We start from the raw sequence: 12,757 nt of genomic DNA, 5'->3' as shown, positions 1-12,757 counted from the left end.
AAAGTGTTTATCAGAATTGATTATAAAGAGAAACCAAGACACTAGTATGAGGTGTCTTTAAGAAAATCATATTAAACATAAACACATAGAAATGTTCAAAGTCAGTGAGCAGAAAATGGTGTACCGTGGGAACATTACACACGAGAGCTCTGAGTGGCAATGCTAATACCAGAAAAGCTAGAAAGAGAAAAGGATTACACCAAGGCCCAGAAACATTTTAGAATAACAAAGGGATAAATAAATCAAGGAGACATAATGATTCTAAATGTGTGTGCAACCAAATAACAGAGATTCAAAACACATGAGGCAAAATTTGACAAAGTGGAAGGAGAGCTAGACACATTTACAATTATATTTGGAGATTGAAGTACCCCTTTCTCAGTAATTGGTAGAACATATAGACAGAGAATCCATAGGGGTATTGAAGAATTCAGCAAGTCTATCAAACAACATGACCTAATCAACATTTATAGACCACTCTGTCCTACAAGTACAGGATGCATATTATTTTCAAATATGTGTAAACCTTCACCAAGAAGGACTACACAGGCTGGGTGTAGCGGCTCACGCTTGTGATCCCAGCACTTTGGGAGGCCAAGGCAGGCAGATAACCTGAGGTCAGGAGTTCGAGACCAACCTGGCCAACTTGGTGAAACCCTGTCTCTACTAAAAACATAAAAAAATTAGCCGGCAGGTGCCTGTAATCCCAGCTACTTGGGAGACTGAGGCAGGAGAATCACTTGAATCTGGGAAGCAGAGATTGTAGTGAGCCGAGATCGTACCATTACACTCCAGTCTGGGTGACAAGAGCAAAACTCTGTCTCAAAAAAAAAAAAAAAAAAAAGACTATGTGTTGGTTTTGAAATCAGTTTTAATAAATTTACCAGCACCAAAGTCTTGTGGAGTATGTTCTCTGAGAACAGTAGAATTAGATTACAAACCAACAACACTATATATTTCAAGAAACACCAATTACTTGGAACTTCAATAACAGCCTTATAAATAACCTGTGAGTTGAAGGACAAATCAGGAGAAATTAGAGAACATTTAGAGCTATATGAAAATAATAACATGACACTTCACGATTTGTAGTGTGCAGCTGAAGCTTTGCTAAGATAGAAGTTTATATGCTGACTGAAAAACAGAAGATGGTCTAAAATGAATCATCTAAGCTTCTGTATGAAGGATCCAGAATAGGAAAAGTAGATTAACCCTAAAACAAGTTCAATAAGGTGCAAAAAATATGTTTTAATTCCTGTACATCCCAGACCAAACAGATGAGAGAATGAAAAACGTGAGAGGTCTCAACAAATCCGAGACAAGAACAGTCTCAATTTTATCATCTCACATCAGCTGATTGCAGGGTGAGTCCAGCCAGTGGAGAACATAGTTATTCTACTGGCAACAGTGTCCGATGCACCTTCAGGTGGGACGAGGGAGAAGAGGTAACCCAGAAAATGTTTTACGAATTTTGATCTCCAGGAGAAGACCTCATGAGGAATTCTAGTGGTAAAGAGTCAGCCTCCTGAGTGAATTCTTTCATCCAAGACCCCATCCATCTGAAGTTCTCAGAACCAGCATGCGTGTGGACCAAAATACAAGCTAGGCAGCATGAAAAACATCACACTTCCTACCAACACATGCCTACATGACCAAGACTCAAAAATAACATGTACGATTAACATTTGGATAGCATTTCATAGGCATAAAACTTATCTCAAAAACTTGCATTCTTGTATTTGAAAATTCAGTATGTAACATTGAAGACTATAAAATGCATGAGAATAATAACATGAGAGCCTACAGGCATATACCACACAGCTTCGAAAACAAAACACTGTCACCAGGCCTAAATCCCTGACCACCAACTCCTGAATGATTCATTTTCCCAAGGTAACTAGCACCGGTCATTTTATAACATTTCTTTAACCACATATCAGTATTGTTTTTATTTTAAACTTTTTGTGAATGCTATTATACTAAAACTTGCTTTTGTATATAATATTGTGTTTGGGGTATTTGTTCATGCAGACACATGTAACTATATTTTATTTATTTTTCACCAATTTCCAGTGTTCCATGTTATGACACTATGATAGTCTAGTTCTCTAATGTTAACAGAATTTATTTGTCAGTTTTTGATGTATAGCAAATTACATCAGCATCTCCCGTCCCCCTTATTCACAGGTGATACGTTCCAAACGCCTGTGGGATGCCTGAAGCTGCAGGTAGTGCTGTGCTCTCTATAGACTTTTTTTTCCTGTACATACACATGTCTGTCATAAAGTTTAATTTATAAATTAAGCACAGTTAGAGATCAACAACTGATAATATAAGAGAACAATTAAACAATTGTAACAAAATGTATTAAAAATCATGTGAGTGTGGACTCTCTCTCTCTCTCTCTCAAAATACCTTAATATTTTCATACCACAGTAACTGAAGCTGTGGTAAGTGAAACCATGGATGCAGGCAGACCCTGTATCTCAAAATCGCAATTGTTTCCAGTATTTATATTCACTCTAAACTGTTTGCAAGCCGATTATGATTCAACTCGTCTAGGCTGAGCGAGCCTGGACTCCAGGCTTACCTGAGCGGTCAGTTCTGCCCCCAGGCTGAAGGGGCAGTTGCAGCATGGTTGTGCTTCTCGGGGGGACCAGCAGAGCACACTGGCTAAACCAAGTCAGGCAAGCAGATTGAAGGCTCTCGCTTACAAGACGTCGGCTACCACTCCACGGTTCAAACCCAGCATCAACTGGGTGGAGACATGTGCTGTGCCTGCTCTAGAGGGAGAGATCACAAGGTCACGTAACAGAGGGTGGATGTATAGCCCTAATACAAGACGTGAGCCAAGCAGAAGCAAGCACCTCAGCCATCCAGCACTGTTAGGAGCATATGCTGCGGATGGAAGTGTAAATTAATAGGACCACTTTAGGGAACAATTGGCATTAATTACCCAGTAATGGCAAAGACGTTTAGCCTATAACCAACCCGCTGCAGTCTGAAGTATTGACTTACAGAAACTCTCACATTTACAGTAACATTGTATAATACAAAAGTGCAAATATATTCATTATTTCAAGTAGTTCTCTGAAAAACACCCCAGGGCAAAAGTTTACATTCCCAATTTGTAGACAACAAAATTGCATATCTGGGGTCCCTTGCGAAGGAGTGATGGGCCGATGGCCTAACATACAGGTTTCTGACTCAGAGGCTAAACATCTCCCTGATACCACACTGCCCACCACCCTAAAACACCCTCTGTGTGTGCCCTTGACCACGCCGCCCTAACAGGGCTGTGAGCAAAAAGGTCAATCAGGTGACTTCTCCTGCTCCCTGTGGCCTCTTTAAAAATAAACTCCGAATGCTGGCAAGCGAAGCTGAGAGCAACATCCAGATACGTTGACTGCTGAAGGCAAAGTATCAGGGTGTTTGGAAATGCACAGGTAGCGGCTGGAAGTCTTACTTCTTCAGTCAGACTTTTGACCCTCTATCTGGTCTCAGGTCCGCTTCCCCAGAGGCTGAGGTGGGATTATTGGGCGAGCAACTTACTGAGAAAGTACCCTGAGAAATGTGTGCCTTATAACCTCTGGCTGATATAAGAACTGTGAACAAGCAGTTTGTTCTGGTCTTTGCTTGATGTGTGGTTGTTCAGGCTCTCCACGGATTGAATCAGAAACTGGAAGTCCACGACTAACTGCAAATCAGTTTCAAACTTGCATAAACAGAATCCTACAAGACGCACTGTTCTTTTTACTACTTTTATGTAATATAATTATTCTGAGATTCATCCAGGTATTAATAATGCTTTGTTTTCTATTGCTGAGAACTATTTCATTGTATGAAATAAGCAGTTTATTGACTTTCGATAAACACTGAGATTGTTCAAAGTTTTGTTATTATAAATAAAGCCAAGAACATTTGTGTACAAATCCTATATGAGCATATATTTCCATTTCCGTTGGGTAAATACTTAGGCTGGGTCATGTGGTAGGTGTATATTTAAATGTTTAGAAAACTGCTAAATTATTTTCCAAAATAGTTGCACAATTTTGCATTTCTGTCAGAACCGTCGAGACTTCATTTTCTCCATATCTTTGCCAAAACTTTGTTGGATCAGCCTTTTAAAATTTTGGTCATTCTGATGGCTATACAGAGGTGTTGAATTATATTTTTAATTTAATTATATGCTCACGACTAATGGTAGGGAGCATCTTCACAAGTGCTTCTTTGCTAACCTGTATCTTTTTTTGAGGGAAGTCCATTCTAATATTTTCCTATTATAAAATAAGTTACTTGTTACTGTAGAATTCTGTGATTTCTTTCTATATTCTTGATATAATTCCTTTGTAAGATGCCTGATTTGCACATTTTTTCTTGTGTTCTCTGGTTTGTCTTTTCAATTCCTGAAGTGTTCTTCAAAGAGTGTTTGTGAGTATGTGAAGTCCAATTTATCCATTTGCTTTTTTAAGGATTGTGTTTTTTTGTGTCATGTCTCAAAAACTTTTGCCTAACTGATGATCTAAAAGTTTTTCCCTCGATTATCTTCTAGGAGTTTTTATTTCTAGATTTTTCATTTAAGACCAAAATCTGTTTTTAGTAAATTCTTATATATGTCGAGAGATATGGATTGAAATGTTTGTTGTTGTTGTTTTGTTTTGTTTTTATATGTGTATCCCATTGTCCAGCACCATTTTTTAAAAGTCTATACCTTCTCCAGCAGTGTTCCTGTGTACCCACGTCAAAAATCACTTGTCCCACGGATTGTCTATTTTGTCTCTTTATTCTGTACCATTGATAATTCCTTATGCTGATTATGACACAAAACTGCCTTGATTACTATAACTTTATGATAAGTCTTAAAAAAATTCTTAGTATTAGTCCCTCAACTGTTTTATTTCAAAGTTGTTTTGGTATTCCGGGTATTTGGTATTCTGGTATTCCTTTTCATTTTTATATAACTTTTAGAATCAGCTTAGTAGTTTCAACAAGGAGGCCTGAAAGAATTTTCTGTTGAGATTGCATCAATTCTATGTCAATTTGGAGAGAATTAACATCTTAACAATTCAAGAGGCATAACCATGGAAAATCTCTCATTTATTTAGTTTTCTTTATCTCAACAACATTACGTAGTTTTTACTGGACAGGTCTGAATATGTTTTGACAGATGTATCTCTTTTTCTTATTTTTGATGCTATTTTATATGGTACTTTAAAGTTTTTAGTTTTTGATTTCTCATTGTGATGTAGTGACACTGTGTCTACGTCACTCTGGGCGGCTCTGACACAGTACCAAAGACTGACTGACTGGCTCCTAAGACACACGAATTTATTTCTTGGAGTTCTGGAGGCTGAAAGTGAGATCAGAGTGCCAGTGTGGTAGGGTTCTGGCGAGCACCTGCTTCTGGGTGCTAGGCTGCCCCCTTCCTGTTACATCCTCAAAAGAGCTCTCTGTGGTCCCTTTTTTAGAGACACTAGTCCCATTTATGAGGACTCCATCCATGCGACCTGGTTACCTCCCAAAGGCCTCACCACCTGTCACATCACATTGTGGGTTAGGATGTCAGCATATGAATTTTAGAGGACACTTACATTCAGTCTGTAACACATGGTGTTCTATAACCTTTTAATACTTGTAGCTTTTCTTTTGTTTTGGTAGATTTCATTGGAGCTTCTACATTGACTGTTACGATATCTGAAAGCAAAGATATCCTTTCCAATTTGTATGCCTTTAATTTCTTTTTCTTGTATTCTTGCCCCAGTATGATGCTGAATAGGAGTGAGAGCAGAGAGCCTCACTTCTGATCTTAGAGGAAAATCATTTCGTCTTTCACCTTTAAATAAAGTTTTCATTGTAGGTTTTGTTCTGGATGCCTTTTATTGAGTTTAGAAGTTCTCCTTCATTAACAGTCTGTTGATAATTGTTCTTAGGAATACATGTTGCATTTTGCCAAATGCTTTGTCTGCATCCATGGGGATCATTACATGGCTCTTCTTTTTTATGTTGTTAAAATGGTGAATTACATTGATCAATTTACCTATGTTATATCTAACTTGCATTTCTGGGTAAAGCCTACTATTTACCTGGCTTAAATCATTACCTACAATTATTTGTTTTGTTTTAGATTTTGTGTGGTTGCATTATAATTGATATTACACATTTTAATTTATCATAGTCTACCTTCAAGTGGCATTGCACAATTTTCCTTGTTGTATAAAAACCTTGCTGTAGTATACCTTCATTTCTTCTCCAACATTTGTGCCATTTGGTCACTCATTATACTTTTACATGTGTTTACAACCTCAGCTTGCAAATATCTGGAAAATCTTACTGTGTTTTGTTCTTTTTAAAAACATTTTAACTGGGTATGCAACTCTAATTTTACTTTTTTTTTCCTTCAGTAGTTTAAAAATGTTGTTCTGCTCTCTTCTCACTTGCATTCTGTTCAATGAGAAATTTGCTACAATCTTTACATTTTTTCCTGGTATATAATGTGTCACTTTTTTTCCTCTGGCTGCTTTAAAAATTTCCTCTTTATTTCCAGTTTTGAGCAATTTGATTATGTTGTGCTTTGTATCGTTTTAGTCACATTTCTTTGTATCGTTTTAGTCACATTTTCTTTTGCTTGGGGTTAATTGAGATTCTTGGATCTCTGGCTCAAAATACTCACCAAATTGGAAAAATTGGGAGCATTTTCTTCAAATATATTTCCTGTCCTCTCTTTCTCTCCTTCTGGGACTTTCACCGCACATATATTAATCTGCTTAAAGTAATTCCACAGCTCACTGACACTTTGTTCAAATACTTAGTATTATCATCCTCTGTTTGCTCTTTGCCTTTCATTTCTTAGTCTGTATGTCTTTGAGTTCAAATAATCTTTTCTCTGCAATGTCTAATCCATTGTAAATCCCATTCTATGTACTTTTTTCTCAAATTATTTTTTTTCCTCCCGTTAAGATTTAATTTGGCTTTTTAAAATATATTCCAAGTCACTATGTAACTTTTTGAGCATTTTTATAGCTCCATGAAATCCCATTATATTAATTGTCCTTGTCTGCTAACTATAGCATCTAAGTTACTTCTAAGTTCGTCTTCATTTAGTGATTTCTTCTCATTATGAAGAACTATTACTACTTTTTTATGCAGAGTAGTTTTTATTGGATTGCAGACATTTTGAACTTTACATTTGAGTGCTAGTCTTCAGCTTTGCTCTGGATCACAGCCAAGTTACCTGAAAACATTTTGCTCATCCTTGCTGTTAGGATGTGCTGAGTGGGACCAGACAACTGCTGGGTCTAGGGCTGGGCATTCCTCACAACTCAGCAAAACCTTCGTGCTCCAGGCTTCGGGGCACTCGGCCCAGTGCCCTGTGAGTTCTCAGGGTCTCTGACTGGCAGGGCTGGTTAATACTTGTGGTTTTGCATCTCTTCCAGGCACTGTTATCTCTAGTTTTTGTTGAGGTGTTCTTTCTGAGGTCCAGAACGGTTTACTCACATCCATGTACTGAGAGGTGCTCAGCTCAGTCCTGAAAGGGGACCTGCGGCAGACCCCGGGGGGATGTCTCTGCCCAACTCTCTCCTCTCCAGCTCTCAGTCCGGTGGACTCTCTCTGTCTCATTTTCCTGACTCCCAGCTCCATCTCCAGCTCAGGCAGTCAGCCAGGCTCTGCCTGGGTTTGTCACTCTGTGTTACAGACTGCAAACCCTCTCAAGGTGTGAGCCAGGTCCACTGTAGAGACCTCCATTTCTTTCACGTCTCTGAGATTATTATTCTGTGCTGCCTTCTGTAGAGTGCCTTCAAATCTCTGTTTCGTCCATTGTTGTTGTTGTTGTTGTTGTTGTTATTTCAGTTAGGAGGGTAAGCCTGGTTCCTGTTACTCCATCTTAGATGAAGAGAGAGTCCTTGATGTCTTTAGTGGTCATGTCGTGTTTAGATGCCTGGTTCTGAAATGCAAAGCCAGGATGATGGAGAAATGTGAATCTAGATGGAGAGATGTGTGATGGGTCCTATATGGTAAAAGATGAATGATGGAACCTGCTGAGTATATCACTGTTCACTGTAAAATTCTATCAACTTCCAATGCTTGAACATTACTTAAAAAAAAAAAAAGCTTTCTCCTAAATGTGGGTAGCTCTGGGCCCCTGGGCCTCTGGCTGTGTTATTTTGGGAGGACATTTGTGCAAATTATTGTTCATGATGAGGACGTGCTGCAGGAAGGTGCCACTCAGGGCAAAGCTGACAGGCTGGAGCACCTGTACTCTTTCCTCAGGGTGAGGGCCTTGGAGATGAAGGTGTGTGGCTGCTCGTGCTCCTCCACTCCAGTCTCCCAGGTCCCGTTGGTGTGGCCTGCCTGCTGCTCCATCTGAGCCTCATCCCAGGGCCATCCGATTGGTCAGCCCAGCAAAAGGCTGAGAGGAGGGGAGAGATGAGGAAACCGGACACTGTCACACAGCAGAGAGCACAGTCTAGAGGTCATTTTAAAGGAAAAACCTGTGGGGCTAAATTTCTACCACCTTTCTTGTAAAAAATAATATAACTGGCTCCTTGATGCTTGGGACTGTGGGTTTTCTTTTTTCTGTTTTCAATATAAATTGCTTATGAATAGATTAAAACAAGAATTGGTTTTAATGAAGACTCTGAAATAGATGTGTGCACCCTGCTTGGTCAAATTTAGTGTTCTAATTGAAAACAATAAAATCTCCGTGCCCCCTGACGGGTTGGCAAATGGGAGAAATTACAGGGCCGAGGATGGAGCCAGCAGGGCCTTGGGCAGCCATGCACCAGTCAGCGTGTGCTGCACTAAAGCCGCGTTGCCCTCGTGTGTGCTGCAGTCCTGCAGGGTGTATAGCTGGCCACTGTACTGATGGCTGCAAACAGGGACAACCTCATTGGCTTTAAACAGGCCTTTGCAAGTAAAGAGATAAAAGACAGGGCTGCCAGTCTACGTTAATCTACAGATTCAAAGCCATCTCAATCAAACTCTCAGCAAGGTGTGCATGTGTGTGTGCATGTAAAAGTGATAAGCTATTTCTAAAATCTAGATGGAAATACAAAACCCAAGAATAACCAAAGTAATGTTGACAAAAACACTGCTGAGTAACTTGCTACTGCAGATATCCAGGTGTGTTATAACACAGTACCAGCCTCTTCAGTATACTAGTGAGGTGAGGGTAGAAAGTTTGACCAACAGAACAAAAAAGGGTAAATAAAGAGATGTGTGAATATATGGCCGGCTTTTCTGTGACAAGAGCATCAATCAGTATAGTGGGGAGAAAAGATTGTCTTTTCAATACATGGTGCTGAGACAATCAAACATCTGTATGCAAGCTTTGGACCTGTAATCCAAAGACACCTGCATATTGTCAGGAAAATCGGCTTCCTGCCTCTCACCATATACAATAACAACAATAAAAAGCCTGTTCTTGATGGATTGCAGATCTAAATGTAAAATGTCAACCAATAAAACACCCAGACAGAAACATGGGATAGAAGTCCTTCAGCCCCCAGGGGTCTGGGGTGTACAACTATTCCCCCAACAGGTGGACAGGGAGCTTCCAACAAGCAGTCAGGCAAGAGAGATGCTGGAGCCCAGCTTCAGTAGCAGGCAAGCCAGAGCACGGATCCACTTGATATCGAAAGTCAGTGCTGTCTTTGCCAAACGGGGAAGCAGGGTGGTTGGAGCATCTTTGCTGAGGTGTGTCGCACAGGGTTGGCCGATTTTCCTCAGGAGGATGCCTTCTGTTCCCTCCTCTCCAAGATCACAATGGTCAATTGGTCACCCACCGTAATGTAAGTCAGCATGTACTTACCAAACACCCCTCAACCGTGATCAGTGCGCTGAGAGTACACGTGTGGGAGGGGAGAGGGCTGCTGAGTGAGAGTAGCATACGCTGCCTGCCAAGCCTGGGAGCTTGTAGCCCAGAGAGTGAAATTAGATACGTTCACCAGGCATTTCAATAATCCAAAGCAGACCACAGTTTACATTAAAATAAATGATTTATAGAAAAACAATATAGGAATTCAAAGAAGGACGTAATCCACAAGAAGTCATGACCCGCTTCCTGCACTCAGCCTTGAAGAATGGGTGAGCCTGGCCAGTCTTGTCTCAGGAAAGCCTTCCCTATTCCTGCTCAGGAGTGACTGTGCTTCTCTCAACAGAGGAAGGTGCTGACTGAAGTTCGGGGAGTGAGACGCATTGTCGGGAGTGCCACAGAAATGCCTGGAGAAGATGGACCACAGCACGGTCTGCATCAAACCCAAGCCGCTCAGTCTTCCAGAATATGCCCCATCCTACCATGCCTCCCCCCCTCCCTCCCCATATTTCTCTAAAGGCCTCTGCCAGCCTGCGGTGTGTAAGCCTTTGCCCAGCGTTTGTTGGCAACATTGCAGGGTATACAGACTCATCCATCCTGGCCATCTGCTCCGAGATATTGTCTGGTTTAGCGTGAACAGCTGTGTAGAGAAGGATGAAGACAGCACCCCATGCTTCCAGCGTTTCTGTCACTCATGTCTTTGCCCGGAGCCCTGAGTTCTGGGGAGACGCACCCACCTGGCATGAGAATCACCCAGAACTTCCTGCCAGGGACGAAGCCTCACACTGGAAGCAGATTGTGGTCCTCAGGAGGTTCTAGTCCTCATTTTAAAGACAGCCAGGCTCACACTTCAAACCAATATTTGAGCTAGACCTGGGGTTCTGGACTCTGAATTTTATCAGACAGACATTCCTTAAATGCAACTAAATTCTCCTCAGGTGAAAAGAAAGAAGAATTTTGAGACTAGCATGGATTTGTGGTCAAATAATATATGCTCACCGACTGTATTACCCGGCACTAGTCATGCACGATAAGAAACTTAGAACACGAGGAAGACACATTTCCCTGGGCACACAAATGAGGAGGAGATGACCTCGATCTTGTGTCTAGAGATGGGCTGGATATGTTTTACTTGTAATGTAGGAGAGGGAGAAGACATAGAAATGTGTTTGTGGAAATTATGGTCTGGGGAAAATGGGTGTTGAACAATGCTTATGCTTCAATGCTCCTTTTTCAGAGATGTACCGAGATTCCACGGCTCGTCTTAAAGGTAAAGGTAAGAACTGAAATGACAGCCGGGTGCGGTGGCTCACGCCTGTAATCCCAGCACTTTGGGAGGCCGAGGCGGGCAGATCACGAGGTCAGGAGATCGAGACCATCCTGGCTAACACGGTGAAACCCCGTCTCTACTAAAAATGCAAAAAATTAGCCAGGCGAGGTGGCGGCGCCTGTAGTCCCAGCTTCCCGGGAGACTGAGGCAGGAGAATGACATGAACCCGGGAGGCAGAGCTTGCAGTGAGCCGAGATCGCGCCACTGCACTCCAGCCTGGGCGACAGAGCGAGACTCCATCAAAAAAAAGAACTCAAATGACTTACAAGGTATCAGGACATCAGAGGTGCTGCGCAATGATTTATTGCCAGAAGCATCAAGGAGATGTGGAATCAAGAATTGGCATGTCGCCCTCCAGCAGCGGCTCTGGAATGGCCTTCTGCAGGTGACCACCGCCTACCGTGACTAATGCCTCCTTGTTCTATGGAGGAGGCTGCAGGGAGCGAAGCCGTGATGTCTGTGAAGGCAACTGCAGCTGGCCTTTCTGAGTGCCCACGTGTTATTGCCACTTACAACCCAGAGGCACAGAATGAATTAAAGGGAACCGATTTCTGAGAAAGATAAGCCAGGACACAGACAAGTGGGGAAGTTCTTCAGAGGTTCAGAGGGGCAGCATTTACTACTTTTTTGTTTGTTTAGTAACTGAACCAAGATTAGAATAATTAATAAAAGAAAAATATACCAGTACTTTTCAGTTTTACAATCACCAAAGAGCTTCTGTTAAACTCCTGATTGCATGTGATCTACTTAGAAGGACTGATAAAGGCCAGTTTCTCAAGTAGAGGTTGCAACGTCCCACCCACAATCTCGTGCCGTCAGGGCACCCCAGACCTCCAGTAAGACAATGTGGAAGTGGGTACAAGGATGCCAGCATTAGATTATTGATAGACTCTTAATCTCAATGCCACGGAGATAGCAGCATAAACAATACTTCCCATTTTGGAGAGAGTGGGGTTTTGTGAAAGGCAATACCTGGTAACCAAGATGTCTCTATGAAGTCAGCAGGTCCGCTTAATATTTTAAGAATGTTTCTTCCATCTTCTCTCTCAGTTGCTGGGCGAAGTTCAGTGCTCAGTCCTCAACATGTTGGTGAGTTTCCAAAGACTATGTTCCCACGATTTCTTTCTCTCGCATCTCCTTTTCCTGCAGAATTTTTCCTCCGCCAAGTTGGTCTTTCATTCAAATGTCTTCTCTTCTTTCTGTCCTCTGACATCCTAACCATGGACAACACCCTTTCCCTGCATTCTCCAAAATACCAATGCACAAGTCAGTTATGTGCGGAGACCTTTACTGAGGATTTGAGAGTCTCAGAGGAGAGTCACAACACAGCTGAACATAACAAAAGAGTAATTCACACACAAACTAAAGGAAAGGGGATATAGAAAACAGAGTCAAAATTAACATGAAAACAAGAAACATAGGCCTAATTAATAAACCAATAAGCCACTGGTCACTAATAAAGAAAAATGGTGGAAGCACAAACATAATAATAATAGCAAGTGTCCACGGGTAAATAATTATTGACAAAGGAAAAATGTTTTAATTGGCTATTTGCACACATCTGTAAACATAAACGGTGAAACTATGTGAAACGGATAATTTCCTAGGGAAAAGCA

At 41.3% G+C, this 12,757-nt stretch overlaps 1 long non-coding RNA gene across 1 annotated transcript; it reads right to left on the bottom strand.

The window, feature by feature from the left end:
• Positions 1-861: 861 nt before the first annotated feature.
• Positions 862-12,533, bottom strand: LOC117080321. The gene is made up of 3 exons (XR_004435783.1): positions 12,114-12,533; positions 2,591-2,783; positions 862-1,602 (listed from the first exon to the last, which is right to left on the bottom strand). It is a non-coding gene; the product is annotated as an uncharacterized LOC117080321 (long non-coding RNA).
• Between the last annotated feature and the right edge of the window lie 224 nt (positions 12,534-12,757).

This window comes from Trachypithecus francoisi, unplaced genomic scaffold, assembly GCF_009764315.1.
Source record: "Trachypithecus francoisi isolate TF-2019V2 unplaced genomic scaffold, Tfra_2.0 Lachesis_group8, whole genome shotgun sequence".
Taxonomy (NCBI): Eukaryota; Metazoa; Chordata; class Mammalia; order Primates; family Cercopithecidae; genus Trachypithecus; species Trachypithecus francoisi.
The sequence above is the reverse complement of the archived record's forward strand: the minus strand, read 5'-3'. Positions and strand labels throughout refer to the sequence as shown.